A 12,486-nucleotide genomic window follows, 5' to 3' on the forward strand; every position below is an offset into this window, starting at 1 on the left:
ACACCTTTCAAGGTGTATTAATCATGGTTTTACATTTTTTCTGTATTTACTGATGCTTTGACATCTTGGGGCCTTTCCAGCCTAGGACAGACTGCCCCTCTGAATGCTAACCAATTCTCAAAGAGTAAGTCATTCTGCCAATCCAAAACCCTTACTCCAAACCACCTAATTCATCAAGCTCACAATTAAAGTCACTATTCCTTTGTCCTAGTCACCCCAGGGCCAGATACCAGACAACTAAAGCCAGTTCCTATGCCCTAAGGTCCACTGCAATCATTAAACTAGCCAATCCTAAACCTGTGTTACCCTGTCTCACTTGCTGTTTCTTGCGGAAACCACAACAAAGTTTCCGCCAAGTTCTATATCCATATAATGGAACACAATAGAAAGGAATGAACTGTTGCTATGTGCCACAATGCTGATGAATCCCAAAAATAAGAAAAAAGTTGAACAAAAGAAGGTAGGCACAAGAGTACGTGCTGCATGATTTCATTTAAATAAATCTATAAAAATGCAAGATGCCAGAAAGCAGACTGTGGTTGAAGATGGGAGAGTTGACTGCAAAGAGGCACAATTTAAAACCAGGTAAACTGGTTCTAAAAAAAAATTTTTAAGCCCTGATTTGTGGCACTGTACCAATTTCTGTGGTATAAATATTCCCACCATGGCCACTTTTGAGCTACTTATGTGATATCACTAAATGTAGACCTGAGAAGAGATGTACATAAAATTGGTTCTCCTGAGCTGGTACTAGGGTACCAGTCAGCTTCATCACACCACTACAGAGGAACAAAGGTGATGAAAATGTCCTGTATCTTGTGCTGGTTGCAACATTTGTCAAAACTTTTCAAGCTGTACCATTAAAATGGATGCACTTTATTGCTTGCAAGTTATACTTTAAAAATTGACTTTAATGTTTCAAATGAAGTATCAGCAAAGACCACAATGCCCAATGAGAAAGGACTGGTCACGTTATTGTCTATCTTCCTGACAGAATATGATGCAGCCATTCAAATAATTTATCAGATTTTAGCAACATGGCAAAATGCTTTGCTATGTTTAGTGAAAAAGGCAAAATAGGAATTTTATTTTTAGCTTGTGTTCGCCTATGCAAATTCTGCAGGCAGAACGCTTGGCTTTTTTTTAAGTTAGTTTCTTTTGTATTTAAAAGCAGTAGATAGCAAAATGGTTTGAGTCCAGAATCTGCAGCTGCACTGCCTGGGTAGGCAAATCCCAGATGTTACTTTGCAGGTGGGTGACCTTGAGCAATTAACCAAACTACTTTTGAGCCTTGCTTTCTTGACTGTAAAAAGGGAATAACAGTTCCTACTTCACAGGGTTGTTCTGAAGATAAAATGAGTTAATACATGTAAAGATCTTAGAATACTACAAAGAGCAAAGGCTTTATAAAGATTAGCTATTACTCTCATGAGGCAATGATACTGTTTGGACAATAAACTTAACTATATGGAATACAGGCATTTATTAGATGTCAAGGAGCAGTGGTTCATAACTGCAGGGGTAGGAGAGCAATTTTTGCTACCAGGGGACAATTAGCAAGGTCTGCAGACATTTCAAGATTTTATTTATTTATGGTTGTGCTGAGTCTTCGTTGCTGTGTCTTCTCCAGTTGCGGTGCTTGGGCTTCTCATTATTGTGGTTTTCTCTTGTTGTGGAACTGGGGTTCAGTAGTTGCTGCTCATGGGCTCTACAGTGTTGGCTCAGTAACTGTGGCTCATGCACCCAGTTGTCCGTCCCGTGGCATGTGGGATCCTCCAGGACCAGGATCAAACCCATGTCCCCTGTACTGACAGGTGGATTCTTTACCACTGAGTCACCGGGGAAGCCCTGGAGAGACATCCGATGGTCAGGGACAGGGACGGGGGACGCAATACTGTAAGTTAGCTGAAAGACCCTGCAGTGCACAAGACAGCCTCCCACAACAGAGAATTATTTGGTCCAAAATATTAATGGCTCCAAGGCTGATAAACCTTTAGTTATAGTCTAATAGAGGACAAAAGATACTATACTCCACCCCTGACACAGGGATCCTGAAAACCCTTATAAATCTGAAGCGCTTACATTGGGAACATTTTTTGTTCTGTATGGGCTCCTGGATGGTGACTGGTCACAAGACCAAAACATAATTAGAAGCTCGGAATTTTCAGCCCTGCCTCTTACCTTCAACTTCTCTAAATACGGGAGAGGGTATCGAAATGGAATTAACAGTTGATCATGTCTACGTGAAAGTTGCTCAGCTGTGTACGACTCTTTGTGATTCCATGGACTATACTGTCCATGGAACTCTCCAGGCTAGAATACTGGAGTGGGTAGCCTATCCCTTCTCCAGCGGATCTTCCTGACCCAGGAATTGAATCAGGGTCTCCTGGATTGCAGGTGGACTCTTTACCAACGGAGCTATCAGGGAAGCGCAGTCTACATGAGGAAGCCCCTATAAAAATCCTAATAGTAAGGGGTTTGGGAGCTTCCAGAGAAGTGAATACACCCTAACAACAGCTCCCGTGTTCAGACCCTCCCAGACCTCCCCCTATATATCGATCTCTTAATCTGTATCCTTAAAAAAAAATTTTTTTTTATTATTTCACTGCACTGGGTCTTAGTTGTGGCATGTACTACCTTCAGCTGCGGCATGTGGATCTAGTTCCCTAATGCAGGGTAGAACCTGGGCCCTGCATTGGAAGCATGGAGTCTTAGCCACTGGACCACCAGGGAAGTTCCTTAAAAAATAATTTTATTTAGTTTTGGCTGTGCTGGGTCTTTGTTGTTGCATGGGCTTTTCTCTAGTTTGCAGAGAGTGGGGGCTACTCTAGGTGTGGTTGCCAGGGCTTCTCATTTAGGCGGCTTCTCTTGTTGCAGACCACAGGTTTGCAACCAAGTTGCAGTTCCCACACTGTAGATCACAGGCTCAACAGTTGTGGTGCAGGGGCTTAGGTGGGATGTAGGATGTAGGGTCTTCTGCGGCATGTCGGATCTTCCAGGATCAGGGATTGAACCTGTGAGCCACCAGGGAAGCCCCATCTGTATCCTTTATCATATCCTTTAATGCACTGGTAAATTTAAGTGTTGCCCTGAGTTCTGTGAGTCTCTCTAGCAAATTTAGAGATCCCAAGGAGGGGTCATGGAAGTCTCAGATTTGTAGCCAAGTCAGAAGTTGTGGGTAACCTGGGGGCCTACTACTTATGATCAACATTTGAAGTGGGAGGTGATCTCGTGAGTTGCTGTGTTGTGCTCAGTCATGTCTGACTCTTTGTGACCCCATGGACTGTAGCCCGCCAGGCTCCTCTGTCCACAGAATTTCCCACTCTGCCCATGAATACTGGAGTAGATTGCCATTCCTACTCCAGGGGATTTTCCTGACCAGGCAATTGAACCCATGTCTCCTGCGTCTCCTGTAGTGGCAGGCAGATTCTTTATCACTGTGCCACCTGGGAAGTAGCGCACCCTTAACCTGAGGGAGCTGACTCTATCTCCAGGTAGACAGCGTCAGAACTGAGTTAAATTAACCCTCACTGTCAGAGAATTGCTGGGGGGGAGGGGGGGGGGAGACTCCCACACATCTGGTATCAGAAACCTGTAAGAATAAAGGAGACACACAAGACAGCTCGCCTTTTCTTAAAACAACGAAGCATATAATCAAAATTGAGTATGTACTCAACCAAATAAAAAAAAAAGAACAGAACATTAGAAGGTGCTGGCCCAGAACACAGGATTCCCTGTAACACCTGGCCAGGAGGAGCAGCCTCAGTGAGCCTCAGGGTTTGTGATCCATTGGGCATACTCAGTGATTTTCAATTTTTACCTTATTTTATTGGTACATTTTTAAAAAGCTTAAGTCAACGTTAAAAGCCTTTACTTACCTCTCCATCTGCATTCCAAGCATGAAAACCCAACTGGAGTCAGTTCAAATATGTTTAGTTCATATACTACTTTTTAACACAATCTGACAATGATATCAAGCAATTAAAAATTCTTAAAAGTACTTTTTTGGGGGGAGGAGCAGGGTTTACAAAAATGTTACATAGTAATATTTTGATTTTCATTTAAAATTGAACTATGTTGAGAAATACGCCAATATTTCACTGGTATTATAATTTGGGATTACAGGTGATTTCTGCTTAACTTTTCATGCCTTTTCAAATTTCTCCAATGAGAAGCATGTATTATTTTGATAACTAGGAAAAGAACAAAGGAGTCTCCCTTAGTGGCTCAGTGGTAAAGAACTGCCTGCCAATGCAGGAGACCCCTGGCCTGGGAAGATCCCACTGCCGGGCAACTAAGCCTGTGCACCACAACTATTGAGCCCGTGCTCTAGAGCCTGGGAACCGCAACTACTGAAACCCATGCACCCAGAGCCCATACTCTGCAACAAGAGAAGCTACCACAATGAGAAGCCCGTGCACCGCAATGAGGAGTAGCCTCTGCTCACTGCAACTAGAGAAAGTCCCAGCACAGCCATACAGAAATACAATTATAAAAAAAAACAGGAAGGAAATAATGGAGGACTGAAAATGAAAGAAGAAAGCAGCTGAGGGTGTGTGGTCTGTCTCCAGGCTCGCTCTCTGGTCAACACAGGAGAGGGCAGGGGCTAGGCTCTACTTCCTGAAGACAGTCTGCTCTACTTCCCCCATCTCTCAGAGGCCCCAGCTCAGGATCCAGGAAGCTTTTACCTCTATATTCTTGCCTTTGTTCTTCTTCCTTCTTTGTCCCCAGGATTGAATTCCTTTCTGTTGGGGGTGGAGGGGATACAATTTTTTTTTTAAATCACCTATTTTGCAGAAAATTGTTGATAGTGGCCTGGTTGTGCCAGGCGTTCCAGGGCCCTTGCCCTTGAGCATACAAATCTTTCTTCAGACTTTCCCCCTACCCATTTTCCTTGATTTTTAAAAACTAATTTTTGATCACAAAAGTAATACCTGTTCACTGAAGAAAAACTGGAATTCACAGAAATAAAAAATATAAAAATCATCTGTAATCTGCCACCCAGAGGTAGCCATTATTAACATATGGTTTATACAGTCTCAGTCTTTTTCCTATTCAGATACAGTGGTTTAATACAGGTTTAATACACTTCTCTTTTTGGAACAAAACAGGACATCTATATAATATCTGCAAAACTTTTTTATTGAGGTATACCATGCCTACGTTCAGTGCAAAAAATGTGTAACTCTTAAGTGTACCTCTTGATGAATTTTTCACATAAATAGCTACAATATTTTTACTTGCTTTCTGTACTCAGCAATCTATGATGAACACTGCCCATATTGTTAGATGATCTTTAACGGCATACTTTTTAATGGCTAACTACAACAGTCCACCACAGTAATGTACTGTAACTTACTTAACCACTTCGTCACTGCTGGGAATTCAGGTTGTTTTCCGTTAACCCCTGTAGTTTCCTATCACTGCTGTAACAAATTACAGACTTAGTGGCTTACAGCAACACAAATTCATTCTCTTCCAGTGCTGAAAGAAGGTCCAGTGAGTCAGCAGATTTGTGTTCCTGGGGCTGCTGGTGCTCGAGTGATTAACATTTCACCTGCCAGTGCGGCGGGTGGGGGAGCTCAGATCCCTCAACCCTGGCAGTCAAAAAGCCAAAAGGTAAAACAAAAGCAATACTGTAACACATTCAATAAAGACTTTTAAAAAAAGAACTGTTTTCTTTTGGGAAGCTCTAGGGAGAATCTGTTCCTTGCCTCCTCCAGCTTTCAGAGGCTGCTGACATTCCCTGGCTCACAGCCCCACATCACTCAGGCCTTCACCTCTGCCATCACCTCTCCTTTTCTGACACTCATCCTCCTATCTCCTTCTTCTAAGGATTGTGATTACAGTGGGTCCACTGAGACAATCCAGTTCCCACAATTAACCACAGCTGCAAAGTACCTCCTACCAGGTAAAGTAACATTTTCTTGGGCTCCAGGGATAGCATCTGGACATCCTTTAGAGAAGACATTCAGACCACCACAGCTATGGACACTCCCCTCCCCATTTCTTTTTCTACTTCTGCTGTTCCTTCTCTTCTCCCTCTCACATTTAGTGCCCACTAGTTTTTAACACCATTTCCAGTCCCCAAATCTCTTTATTGCTTTTGTTTCCTATGTCCTCCAAGGCATAATTTATTCTTGGGAGCTCGATGATTGTTTCTGAACTATTGATTTCTAACTTATTTCCTAAGCTTCAGCCTTTCTCCCAGATCAAGAATATACAGTCTCTGGGAATTACCTGGTGGCCCAGAGGTTCGGACTTTGCGCTTCCAATACCACGGGCTCAGGTGTGTGTGCGCGCGCGCGCGCGAGAGACAGAGACAGAAAGAAAGAGAGAGAATGTAGTTTCCCTTGGTTGTCCCCTTATGACCTTAAAGACTAAATGTTTCTGAAACTGGATACATGACCCCTCCCCCATCCTCTACCCCACCTCCCTGCACCAACTTGGCTCACATATAGGATATTGTTTTTAAAGTGACTACTCTCAAAAATACTTAAGGCTGAAGACTGAGGATTCACCTTGCATTCTCTCTCCTGTTTAATCAGTCAGTAAATCCCATCAATTATTTTGTGACTTAGCATTCCTCTAATATTCACCTAATATCTTGGCTATTACTAAAGTGTGTAATCACACTTTCTCCCCATCAAAACCATACTGCTTTTATGGAGGTGGATTATCCTCTCCTCCAGGAAGTCCTCTGTGACTGCTTCTTCCTGGGATACCATCGCCCCACTTCTAGAGGAAAAAGCACATAATTAAGTGTCCACTATGTGCTCAGATTTTTCAACCATTTTAAAATTTAATCTTCACTTATTTCTTTAAAAATATTTATTTGGCTGCACTGGGCATGCAGGATCTTTAGTTTCCGCATGTGAACTTGTGGAATCTATTAATAGCTCCCTGCACTAGACTGAACTCCCAGTGCTCAGAGTCTTAGCCACTGGACCACCAAGGAAGTCCCTAAAACTTCATCGTTAAAGTAATGTTTTTAATGTATACAAATGAGGAAACTGAAAAGCTAAGTAACTATGCAAAGTAACAAAACTAGTAGATGGTAGAAGGTGAACCCCAGTCTGACCAACTCCAATGCCAAGCTTTTTGCCTCTACTCCACCATCTCCTCCTTGGCATTAATGCCCATGGTTCAAAACTTGACTGTTCATTAAAAGCATCTGGGAAGGGTCTTCCCTGATGGTCCAATGGTTAAGAATCCAGCTTCTAATGTAGGGAGGGGACATAGGTTTGATCTTGAGTGGGGAACCAAGATCCACATGCTGAGGGTGATAAGCCTGCATGACGTTATCTAGAGAAAAGCCCCCAAATGTCACAATTACAGAAAAGCCTGCATGCCACAAGGACGACCCAACACAGTTCCCCTCATGCTGCCCCCAAAAAATATCACTTGGGGAACTGATTCTTAAGTCCCATACCAGAGCTACTAATAAGGTTCTCTGAAGGTGGAACCCAAAAATCTATTTTAAAAAATTTCTATATTCATCGTATGACACATTACTTATTACTAACTAGGTATGCTTAACATACATGCCTTATTCCATCAACTAGTGGAGGAAATACTGTCCTATTCATCTCTGTGACCCATCCAGTACCGTTATAGAACAGGCACTGGAAAACATCTGCTGGTGGTTGGAGTCCCCTGGTGGTCCAGTAGTGAAGACTCCACAGTTCTGCTGCAGAGGGCACAGGTTTGATCCCAGATCAGGGAAGATTCCGCCCCACCCCCGCCTGCCCCCCAAAATCCCTGCTGATTATTTACTTTTAAAAATATTTACTTTTATTTACGGCTGTGCTAGGTCTTCACTGGCATGCACAGGCTTTTCTCAAGTTGTGGTGAGCGGGCAGCTACTCTCCAGTTGCAGCGTGCAAGTTTCTTGATGCGACGGCTTCTCTTGTTGTCTGTTGAGAAGCACGAGTTCTATGCACATGGGCTTCAGCAGTTGTGGCTGGAGCGCTCCAGAGCCTAGGCTTGGTAGTTGCGGCACACGGGCTTAGCTGCCCCTCAGCATGTGGGATCCTCCTGAACCAGGGATCAAACCAGTGTCCCCTGCATTGCAAGGCAGATTCTTAGCCACTGGACCACCAGGGAAGCCCTCTGTTGGTTATTTATATGCTAAAAAATTATAAGGTACACTGTGAGCTATATCGTTACAAGAGTTCAGAGGATAATAGTAACAGTAACAGCTAGCGCTTACTGAAACCTCATCATATGCTGGGCCCTCACTGTTCTAAGAAATTCACAAGTATTAAATTTCTTAGGACTTTGCAGTAATCCTATAAAGCAAGATCAGGACACAGTCTGCAGGGTCCCTCGTTAAAAAATTATTAAGAATTTCAACATGGTGACAGCGGAGCATTAAACCATAGTGAGGGGCCAACATTTCTAGGCACACATGTGGCTGTACAGGTCTCACACCCATAAGCCAACCCTGGCTAAAACTATTATCCCCATTTTACAGATGAGAAAACTGAGACACAGAGGCATCAAATAAGCATTTCCAAGATGACAGTTAATAAGGGAAGATATAAATGTGCACTATCTTAGAGAAGGCTTCATTGCAATCTATTCATGAAGTTCTCCAATCCTTCAAGGTTCAGCTCAAAGACCCTTTGTCTACTAAGTATTCTCATAAGCCAGAAAAAAATTCTCCTCCTCCTCTGATATTTTAGCTCCACGACCACATCTGGTTTGCACGTTTCTTATGGACATCACATCCCCATGTCACACCTGAAATAACCTGGGAGGTACGGGGTACATCTAATAAATTCATGTATTGGAATGAATGGTCAAAGACACAAACTTGTGCGTGACTTGAGGACTGGGAGAGACGAGGAGGGAACGCCAAGCAGGCACAGGCCTAGGACAGAGATCATTTCTGAAGGACGAAGAGATACAGCTGCCTCGATCAGCCCAACGGTACACATGGGTGCTAGTGTGGAGAACACTGGAAGAGAGGATGAAGTGTAACATGTTATAAAGTGCCTTTAACAAAGCTAGACCGTCACTTCTCAAGGACTGAAAGGATATGATGCATGTGCCCCTCTGAGGTCAGCCAGCTTTGCTTAGGAGGAAAAGGCATCAGGTCACAGTCTGACAGCTTCTCCCCTTGCAGCCAGTCGCCTCACATATAAGCTCTATGGGTTAGTGGGGAGACTGGGCCTGGAGTGCCATCTGATCCCATCCATTCACCAATTCACTTGTTTAACATATGCTGGTGAACATATTCCAGAATGAGATACTTGCACCAAGCACTCCACAGCTCCCATTCATGCTCAGTCCAGCCAGTGGTGTGCCAGAGTCTCCCATTTCACAGGCCTAAGGAATTAAGTAACTTGCTCAAAATTAGACAGCAGGAAGTGGAAGAGTAAGACTGAAATCCAGTTTCTCTCTTTAATTTCAGAATTTGTTTATTGGACATGAATATTCCTGATATTCAAAAAGTTATAGAGAATAGCCTATTAAAACCCATGTACTCCATTCAGAGTTCAAGAGATACAACCTGAAGCGCCTGTGTACCTCTCCACATTCTACTAAACCGCACTGCCGCCAATTCCTCCTACTTCATAACACTGCATGTGGCATCACCACCCAGAAATCTTCAATCAGTTTCCAAGTTCAGTACCATTTCTATTTCCACTATTATTTCTACCCTTCTCCATTTTACAAGTAACATCTTGTATCAGGATTATTACAATGGCCTCCTAATTGGTTTCCTTGCATCTGCTCTTCTACATTACAATCACCAACCTTTTTTAAACCTTTGAGTAGCTGCCTTTGGTCTTAGGATATAGACAAAAGCATCTGCATGGCATTCAAGGGTCTCAGATGGTCTTTCCCCTACTCTGCACATTAGCTTTATCGCCATCCCCTGTTCCCGATGTTTTGGGCATACTGGCCTTCTTGCAGTTCCTTATAATCCCCAAGCTCCCTCCCACTACAGGGTCTTTGCACACAGAGTTCCTCCCTTCTTCATCTGAGTAACTCTCTTCCCTTTCTCAGGTGAACTTTCTTTCCTTGAGCCTCCTGGCTGGGTCATTCTTTGATATCTCTCACTTTCACAACTTTACATTTATTTATGAGATTAACTGATTAAATTAATAGGCCTTTCCTAACAGGCCAAGGACCAAGAACCACTTGCTTACTACAAAATACACACTACATAAACAATAGCTAATGTATATATAACATATATATTATGCCGGCAGTGATCCTAGGACTTACCAACCCACTAAGACCTCCCAGAAGCTCTATGAAGCAGGTAGTTATTAGCCCCATTTTACATATAAGCAAAGTAAATCACACAAGCTAAGAAGTGGCAGAGGTGGTTCATGAACTCAGGCAGTAAATGAGTGCTAAGTGCCTCAGTAAATCTGCTGAATGCATGATAGTGCTGAGTGCTTTTGACAGGGACTACATAGCACCTATCTTAGTTCAACAAAAAAATCAGCTGGTTATGTTAAGGGTCTTATGTTTGACTGGAACTTTGCTACAAAACATTTATCTTCTTAGCATTTTATTCCAGCTACCTGAAAATCCGTTTGCCCTCACTGGTAGTATCATGAATCATGACTGATGCTGAGCAGAGGGGCAAACTGGTAAAAGGCCAGGAAAAAGTAGGCGGAACAGAACTGTGGATCATTTGTAACATGGGTAATCCTCATAAAGACAATTGAAAGGTTTTCACAGATGTCATCTCACTTAACCTTCACTGATTCCTAATAAAGTTACACACACAGGGCAGTTCTGCATCAGCTGATTGATGAAGCAAAAGGCTGAGATTAGGACTGCTATGAAGCAAAAGGCTGAGATTAGGACTGCTAAATCATCAGAAATTAACTAGTCACAGGATGGGTAAGGGAGGTGTCCCCATACTTCCAGTTGCAGAAATGTGCTATTTCTGGCAGAGAAAGACCTCTTCTTCATTCTTAAGGGTTAAAGGTAGCTAGCTAATTTTCCTGATTCTTTTTTGGCTGCCCTACACCGCCTGTGGAGTGTCCAGTTCTCCCGACCAGGGACTGAACCCAGGCCGTGGCAGTGAAAGCATTTAATTCTAACCGCTAGGCTAGCAGGAAACGTCCTAACTTGGCTGGAACTTCTCAGCAAGGACGGTGTTGCTCTTAGGTTTTCCCAATATGGCTACAGTAGGGGAAATTATCCCACAGGCTCAAGTTATATGGTAAAGAGCTCTATAAGCTAGCTACATCCAATTAACCCTAGGCCAAAACGATGCAAATGTTAACAATTCAGGAAATTCTTCACCCAGAGCCTCAACACCAATGTAAAGGAAGTCAAGAAACTGTACGCACCTTTCCTTTATGTGCATTTTGCTAGGGAAAAGTTTTCATTAGTTTTTTTCAGGGCTGTAACTAAAAAAGGCTAAGAACTTTATGCCTGTACACACATTCTTTCTGGTTCACGGAACCAGAACTTTACAATAGGAGCACCTTCGCAGGATGAAACATTTCTATTCCTTCAAGTATCTGATAGCTATGGATGCGGATCTAGGAGGAATCCCAATATCCAACCCACGTTAAGCTTGACCTTGTAACAGCACAGGCCTCAATCTAGAAGTAGGTCTAAAGGGACTGCATTAGTATTCACCTCCTTGGAGTGGCCTGTAAGGATAAGGACAGTGAAGAGTGCTCGAACTCAGTCCCAATCAGGCCACTAATCGGCTGAGTAACCTTGGACAGGTTGCATACCCTCTCTGGGCTTCAGTTTCCACATCAGCAAATTGCAAGTTGAACCGCACGGTCTTCAAGGTCCTTCCCAACAGAGAGCCTGGTACCAAGTAGGCCTAGCCATTAAAGCAGCTTCCTGTGGGCGCGGTGCAGGGCTTTAACGGTCCCCCCTCCCCCTCTCGAGCCCGCGAAACCCTCAACACGCCCCTCCGAGTGACGCCGCTTTCTCAACCGCAGCCTGGACACGGCTCCGCCTCTTCCCGGGGGCGTCCCGTCGTGCCCCGCGCCAGGCTTCTAAAGCTTTGGGTCGACTCCCGCCTTTCCGCGGCCCCGACCCCGAACTCCTCTCCCCAGTTTTGTCGGGTGCCTTATCCTATCAACGTCTAGTATCCCAGCCAATCACGCGGGTCCGGAGTCTTACCTTCGGTCCATCCTCCTCTCAGCGGCCAGCCGGCCCGAGCTCAAGGCCTTTAGCAGGCCAATCCAATCAGTGGCCGGCTCTAGCCGGCCTCACCCCAATGTCCCTCCTCTCGGCCAATCCGCGCGTCCCATTCTGCTGCCCGCCCAGCCAACCCCGGGCCTTGAAACCAGCGGGCAAATGGGCGCAGGGCGGCCCCTCAACGCTGACCGCCTGGCCAATTGGGGATTCCGCGTGGCCACGGCGGCAACCAATCGACATGGAGCGCGGTGCCGCCGCGGAGAGGTCCGGCCGAATATCCCTCCGCCTTCCTCCCTCCCTCTTTCTCCCTCCCTGCGAGCCGCCGTTCACTTACCGCCTCCCTTCCCT

At 44.4% G+C, this 12,486-nt stretch overlaps 1 long non-coding RNA gene across 4 annotated transcripts; it reads right to left on the minus strand.

Moving 5' to 3' along the window:
- Positions 1-611: 611 nt before the first annotated feature.
- On the minus strand, positions 612-12,422 carry LOC129649072 (uncharacterized). Of its 4 annotated transcripts, XR_008712958.1 has the most exons (7): positions 11,721-12,108; positions 8,819-8,962; positions 7,793-8,064; positions 6,241-6,738; positions 5,360-5,597; positions 4,689-4,745; positions 619-1,848 (listed from the first exon to the last, which is right to left on the minus strand). It is a non-coding gene; the product is annotated as an uncharacterized LOC129649072 (long non-coding RNA). The 4 variants fall into 4 exon arrangements; XR_008712956.1 differs by lacking the exon at positions 11,721-12,108 and adding an exon at positions 12,121-12,422 and having other exon boundaries at positions 614-1,848; positions 5,360-6,738; XR_008712955.1 differs by having other exon boundaries at positions 614-1,848; positions 5,360-6,738.
- Positions 12,423-12,486: the final 64 nt, after the last annotated feature.

Source organism: Bubalus kerabau, chromosome 4 (genome assembly GCF_029407905.1).
Source record: "Bubalus kerabau isolate K-KA32 ecotype Philippines breed swamp buffalo chromosome 4, PCC_UOA_SB_1v2, whole genome shotgun sequence".
Lineage (NCBI taxonomy): Eukaryota > Metazoa > Chordata > Mammalia > Artiodactyla > Bovidae > Bubalus > Bubalus kerabau.